Source organism: Archocentrus centrarchus, chromosome 1 (assembly GCF_007364275.1).
Source record: "Archocentrus centrarchus isolate MPI-CPG fArcCen1 chromosome 1, fArcCen1, whole genome shotgun sequence".
NCBI classification, from domain to species: Eukaryota; Metazoa; Chordata; class Actinopteri; order Cichliformes; family Cichlidae; genus Archocentrus; species Archocentrus centrarchus.
In genome coordinates this window covers 29763749-29771701 of record NC_044346.1, presented here as the reverse complement: position 1 = coordinate 29771701, position 7953 = coordinate 29763749, and positions in this window count along the sequence as shown.

The window sequence follows — 7953 nt, the reverse complement described above, 5'->3', positions numbered from 1 at the left end:
TCTATGGGCATGGGTTGCTCTTTCACACATTTTCAGCCCTGAAGACACAGCAGACAGAGAAGAAGACAGAGGATCTCTGTCTTCAAGCATCTCGCTGTTGTATTATGTTGATGTGAGATTGGACTGGAGCTGGCTGAATTAGAAGGCAGGTCTGGACTGGTTTAAGGGGAACTCATTGTCAAAAGGCCTTTGCATGCCAGCCTCTGTGTGCCACCGCTACAATGAAAATGAACTATATCAGTGAGCTCGTGAGAGGATAGGTTAGGTTAGGACAGGACTCTCCCTTTGCCATATGGTGTCTTGCCCTTTAAGTATACATCACTCATTTTCTGTCCTGTCCTTGTACCTGAGTATTTTCAGAGGAATTTTTGTTTGTTATATTGAGCCACTGAAGACTCACCTATGAATCACTCAAGCATTAAAAGGCATCTAACTCAATGGATGAATGCATTGTATCTAAACATATGGTAACAGACAGCAAAGAACCAATTTTAGATGTTAGATTCAACTCATTGTCATTGTGTGCACAAGGCACACAACAAAATGATCGTTCCAGATCACTCATCTGCAGTCATGCAGCCAGAGACCAGCACTACCGTTAGGTAATGTGGTTTAAGTGTCTTGCCCAAGGGCACAACGCAGCGCAAGGACAGGGGCTCAACCCTGCAACCTTCCAGTTGCAAGGCAAGCACCTACCCACTGTACCACTGCCAGTGGGTAAATTGTATCTTTAGGCGCTTTGTTAGCAGCCTGTCATAAAAACACACAATTTGGTTCAATTTCTTTAGTTAAATCTAGGAAAAATACCAAAGTTAACACAGTTGTAACAAGCAAAAAAAACTGGGCAATTCCCAAAGAACTATTAAAACTTCTGAATGGTATGAAGATTCCCCTAAAAATAATCTGAGGAAACTGGACAAGTGGAGGACAAAAAGAAGAAGGCCTAAAAATTATCTGCAGTAGATGAACAGTATCTGAAAGTCATGTCCTTAATAAATAGGAAAAATCCAGCAAAGACTTGACACAGGACCTGAGAGATGCATCATCAGACCAGAAATGGTCTCAGTTAAAGGCTGGCTGTCAAGAAGCCGTTCTTAAGGAAGGAAAACATGGAAAAAAGGTTGCCAGATTACACAAGAAATGGACTGAAAATCAGTGGCAACATGTCTTATGGAGTGGTGGTACAAATCATTGTAAATATATATGGAGGAGGATTTCAACCAGTGGTGTTGGGGAGTTTGCCAAAATTGGTCAAGCTATGAACACAGAAAAGTACTGCCAGATTTTGATTGACCTTACAATCCCATTTGGAAAACAACAGCTTCATTTTTCAGTGTGACAATGATCCCGAACACCGCCAATGCAGTAAAAGCATACCTGGGTAGAAAATTACAGTTGAACACGATCAGTCATGGATTGGCCTCCCCAGAGCTCGGTCCTCAAATTACTGATGTCGTGTGGGATCATCTTGACAGAAGGAAGGTTATTTAAAGAAATCATAAGAAAGCTTGAATTTCTGTGTAATGTTGAACTTCTCTATGAATCTCTATATCAGTGTTTCTGTACTCTATGTTCTTTTGAGATCATTTTCAGATTTGCCAGTAAATAAGGGTATGTGGGCGTTATGCTCAGGAGTGGTTCCTTGCAGATACAGTGTTGTCTTTATGCACCAGCTTTGATAGTAAATAACAGTTTTTTTGGTCACTGTTTTATCATCAGCGTTTGTGTAAATCTGGCTTTCATATGGACCAGCGCCCAGCAGCAATATGTGTATAGCCTTTATTTTATCTGTTTTCTTTCATGATTATCCTTTTACAGACAAATATGAGGTTTTAATTTATATAAACAGCATTTTACAGCCTATTTGTACTGATGTTTTTCAAATGGTGTTTCATAGGGTGCGATCCCAAACTCACACATATTGTCATCATGTTATCTCAACAGCATGCCCACATTAAATGTGTTCTCACAGCTATGTTTTTGCTTTATCATAACATCTTAAACTCTTAACTGCTGCACTTATTTATATAGCGCTTTTCTGTCTCGTTTTAACCATACATTATTTTATAATATACAAATCAAGCAATTCTCCTTACTATCATCTCAACAGCTGTGCTGCTTACTGTTCATATAATACTCCAGGATTTTCTATCATCTTACTGGAACTATGAATGCTCACAGGACTTCAGGGTCTCTGTGATCCAATTTCATTTTATTTTTTTGCCCCATGTCAACAGCCAATTTAGAATCGCCATTTAACCTCATATGCATGTCTTTTCGAGGAAGCCGGCGTAAACCCTCATTGTCACATGGAAAACATGCAAACTCCATGGAAAAGCCACAGCTGGGATTTAAAGGAGCCTTCTTGCTGTGAGGTAACACTGCTAACCATTGCACCATCGTGCTGAGAACACAAGTACAGTCTGTTATCCCCACGAAGTTTAATTAATGTGCATTTTACAACCTAAATGCATGTACATGAGGCTAAGTCATTTTCACTTTGTTTTTCTGTTTGTTTTGGAAATTGAATCGAAACATGCAAAGGATATAATTTTAGCAGTCGCAACCTCTACTGTATTTTGCTGCCATGTAGTTCCTTCATGGCTCATTGCCTTCATCAAGGACTGAGAGCATATGTTTGTCTCAGTTTTTAGTGCTGGCTCAAGTGTCTTCCCTGTCAAACATGGTGCTTGGCATGAGTTTTTCAGATTCTGATTAAGAGCCTTCAGAGGTTTGGCTGGGTTTCTGCTGGCAGTCACAATGAGGGAGCAGCTTGTCATGTACTGGTTCAGAGACACCAGAGCTGGAGCTGCGGGGGTTGTTGGGACTGACATGGAGATGCATAAACTGCTGTGGGACTTTCTCATCACAGCAGGAAAACAAAATGTAGCATGTAAATGATAGTGTAACAAGTAATTGGTTTAAGATAAACATGGCACACTTAATTTTAAGCCAAAAACAACCTCGTAAGTTTGGCTTAGCCGATGACTGAAAATGACATATTGTACCCATGTGGACACGAGAAGTCAGGATTTTCTCCTGGAATGGATTTAAAAATGGTACAAGGCTGGATAATGAGAACTTTTTCAAGTTGATACTTGGCATTATGGCTGGTCAAATCCTAAAACTATATAAATTTGCCATAAGAATATTAATTATATTGATATCAGAAGTGGATAAGGTAGCTTACAAGTATTAAAATGTATAGAGATACCTGCTCAGTCACACCTTGGGCAAGTACTGGCAGTGCTATCATCAGGATCATCTGCAGAATTAATTGAGATTGCAGAGTCAACAGTTCTGTTCCCAGGTACAGGGTAAAATGAGCATGCCCAGACAGAGACACTCAGGGAAATATGCAATAGTTTACATTTCAGTCTGTAACAGCACAATTTAAACAAACTCTGGCTCACTTTAAGACTCACTTTTTTCCACTAATCTCACCTTATTACACACCTTAATCACTCCGTCTTTGATCCTGCGCGGCGCTGCTGTGATCAGAGACCAAGCTCCCAAACATCACAGCACACATGATAACCGGAAAACTGCAAAAGAAAGAAGAGCGAAGGGATGGGAAAGCCAGCCTGATACATTTTTAAATGTTTTTATTTGCATTAATGTACTGGATATGCAGAAAGTTCAGTTAATTAACTTTGCAGAGGGAATTCTGAGCGAGCTTCCAATGTGTCCAGTAATATAGCCTTCTGCTATAAAAATCAACACACTGCGCTGTGGAGAAGCCACCAATTTTATCAGCTCACATTAGAGCTATGGAGTAGACTTGGATAGCATAAAAACTACACATAGACTTGATAAAAAAAAAAATGGCTGATAATACACTTTCATGCATTACTCCTAAAAAAGTATTGTTGGCATTAAAAAGAAAAGCTTACATGGACTTCCATTAAAATATTCTATATATCTCAGGGCACGCGCAACACTTCACATTCCATATTCCATTTGTACAGTTGCATAGCTGCCAGTTAAACAGTGAAGTTGGCTAAAGAAACTGAAGAATCACCTTTTCTGTCATCTGAGGGAAATATTAATCCTCCATCTGTTTTCTTTTTTATAGTAAGACAAAATCTGCAGCTAATAGTTTAAGGTGGCAGACACTGATTCATTCTGTGAACATTTGTAATCCAGCAACATTATTTGTAAACTCATTAGCACGTCTCTTTGTACTTACATTGGTTCTAACCAATATCTAACCAGTATCCTATCTGTTCCCACTTTATCCTTATCTTAATTTCATCACACAATCTTATGTTAAAAGTCAAAACTCAAGACACAGATGCCTGAGTTTTACCCGTCATCGCTGGTTCTGTGGCCTTTGGTCGTGGGGCCCCCTGCTGGGGCCACCCTCCTCCTCCTCTTGGGTCGAGCACGCAGTTGTCATCGAGATACGCGGTCTCAGGTCTTGGGCGGCCTGGGGTTCCTGGGTCTATCTCTGGCTCTGGGGAGGTCATTGTTGTGGATTCTCACCCTCCTTACCAAGTACGTTTCATGACAAACATACGCACGCACACAGGCAACAGAACAAGAGTATATGCTTGTTTTCTGTTTTATACTTCTGTTTTGGGTGCTGTTTGTTAATGTTGTTGTTGTTGGCTTTTTGCTCTGTCCTCTTTTTGTTTGTGTGCTTTGGTATTTTATTACAGGTGCAGCAATTGGTGACACACACACACACACACACACACACACACACACACACACACACACACACACACACACACACACACACACACACACACACACACACAGCACTTTCACCTGTCAGTTCCAGTGTAGTTGTACCATAGCAGTTAAAACTAAATGAAAGAAAAGAAAATTAAAAGAAAATAAATAATTAATAACAACAAGAGGAGCCTACAATACAGCTCCTCTTGGCACAGCAAAGCTGCTTTGCGCAACAGAGCATGCAGACAATATTTTTGCTTGCTTAAGCTGCCGGACAGGACAGGTTTAAAAAAAAAGATTAGTCTTGGTATTTATAGTGCAAACCCCACAAAAACCTTTGTTTTCTTATTTTCAAACTTTAGAAATCGGTTGCCTCTTTCTTTTTGCCTTTCATAAAGTTTGCAGTTTTCACCTTCACACCTCCACCTTTGCCTGCCTTGTTACTACACATGTACCAGTTGTGAAATTGTGAGCTGTTACTAAATAACAATTTGGCAGAGTTACTGTTGCATTAATTGAGCTGTCATTTATTTCCCCATCCTCTTTTTTTAAAAATAGCAGATCTGTTTTAATATTGAACATTTATCTTGCACAAAATTCATGTCACACAAGCACTTGAAGTGATAAATGCTTATTTTAATCTCATTTGGTGATGTACCAAAATTAGTCAGCTGGGAAAAACTTAGCTGATGCTGATATTCGGCTAATATATCAGGGCATCCCCATTTATTATCTTTATCTGTTGACATGTGATGCAGACTGAAGCTACAGCTCTCTACAGATGAAGAATTCCCCTTTACATATGCACATCTTAAGTATCAACAGAACATAAATTTTGGATGAACTTAACTGACTGAAACTGAAGCACAGAAATAACAAAGGCAAGTTCAAGCTAGCTTGCTAAACCAGCCTCTTGTACATCACTGTTATCAATTTGGAATCAAGCCACAAAATCCATTTTCTGAAAATGGTGTCACAAAGGTGAAGTGGCACAACCCAGAATCAGCTGTTGTAATTGAGCAAACTGATGATAGGGCTGTACAGCTGAGAGGGGTAATTGTGTGCAGCAGCCAGAGAATGACTAAGACATTGAACCATTTTATTTCACAGACCTAATTTTCACTGCCTTTGATAAAGTTTGGAGATAGAGGCAGAGAGAGCGAGGTAACAGTCAGCTGTCAGGATTGCTGGGGCTGAGTGGGAGGACATCTGAAGCTGGTAAGAGAGAGCTGACAGAGGAAAAACGTGAAACCTGTATGGAAAACATGTGAAGAGGTGCAGGCAGAGACAGCTTTTTTAGGGAGATTTGTTTCTTCTTGTCCCTGCTACTGTATCAGAATTTGCTCCTCAGAGATTTTGCCAAATCACTTGAAGATGCCATGTCTGATTAAAGTTTGCACATTCACAGCAATCCATGTGTAAAGTGGGAAAAAATTATCGCATTCTTTCATCACTCATCAAAAAAAATGGTTGTTTTTTTTTAATAAACAAATGTATTTTTGTCTTCAAAACTGTCAAGTAGGGTTTTAAAATTTTCATCACTCAAAGTAAGGCAGTAATTGTTAAGATGCTAAATTGCAAATGAGATATGAATTCTGCTTTTCAAAGAGATATTTCTACTAACTTCCTTGAAGGCAGCAAAACTAGACCACCCTTATCTAACTAATCTTTCACTGAAATATCACAGTTTAAACACACTCTAACAAACATTTAACAACACCAAGGAAATAATAATGGTGCATTCTTAGTTGTGTTTGCCTTTAGATGTGAAGTGTTTGAAGATTTCTAAGCTAATATCATTAATGAAATTGTATCAAAGCAGTAACACTTCGGGGGGCTGGAGGGATCTTTGGTACTTAAGCACGACCACTAACAAATAAAGGAAAAAACTCAACTAATAAAACGAAACTATGTCAGTGGCATTTAATAAGCACATATCCAAGTTGCAAAAATATTTAGTTGCTTTAATAAAATTCTGACTCCAAAGCCTTGATTCTGGTAGAGAAAACACAGAATAATTGAATAAAACTTGATACTGCAAGTGTTGATTTGAAAACTGAAAGAACCCCTGAATTGTGATTATGCACATTCCAAAAAAAACACACGTCACATAAGTGCCAAATGCTACCACAATTTAATTACTGCTATACTTCAATGGGAGGTAAATGATTGAGGTAGTAATAATAACTAAGAAAGGAATTAATTTGGCCCTGCAATATGAGAACATATATCATAAATTACAGGGTCATGAAAGTCAAGATGACATTGCCGGGTGATACATGGTTCCAGTACACCTGGTGGACGCACATTGCCTAAGCTTTACGTTTGAGCTAGAGGTTTCCTCTCATGCAGTTCATAGAAAAACATAAGCCTCACTTCTAGACAGATGTATTGCAATTGCACATGCAGCACTAATACCAAAACACATGGGTACATGTAGTGCATATCTCCCGAGCTGTTTTCATCACTTATCATCTGTTCCATGGAAACACCCTGCTCTTTCAAACGTGAAGCCAAGCTGGCATCACATTTGAAGGCTTCAACTGTCACCACCAAGCCCCTCTCTGTGGACTCCTTCCTGGATTTCAGGCAACAAGCTTTATCTTTTCTCTCTTGTTGCTTGACTCTCCAGAGTGTTATGAGAAACGTGAAGGGTACTTGTCAATGTTCTGTTTGGGTGACTAGGACCCCTTAAGTAAACAATTTGCCTCTGTAAGCCATGCACGACGTGGTTTAGTTTTTAACAGAGGCAGCTATGCACCGCAAGGTATTAGGCAAGGACGATAAGAATATATGACATTTTAATTACAAGTAGGAAATAATGTGTTTTACTATAGCAGACTGGACGAATTTAGGGTTATAAAAAAGGATGTGAGGTTTATATTTTTAAAAATTACTAAAAATGCCTTTGATATGCTACTGTATTTTTAATTCTTCCCTGCTTTTATTTATGATTTTACTTCTAATTTTATAATGTCGTGTTCCAAGTTTAACCAAAGCAAAGCAACCTCTTTATTTAACATCTCTGATGAGTCATGAATCACGAGCAGAAGATGAACCAAAACTGTTTTCCTGACCGATTCTTGCACGTGACAACAAATAGAGGCCACAGCAACTACACCTACCCAGTATTTTAAGATCAAAGTGTAATTCATAGAAAAAAAATTATTTCACATATTTTTCTTTTGAATGATGTTTTTAAGATTTCTCTCAAAACTACTTTGACAGAATCAGAAAAAGTGAAAGACATAAAAGAGGTCTGTTTATTTCACT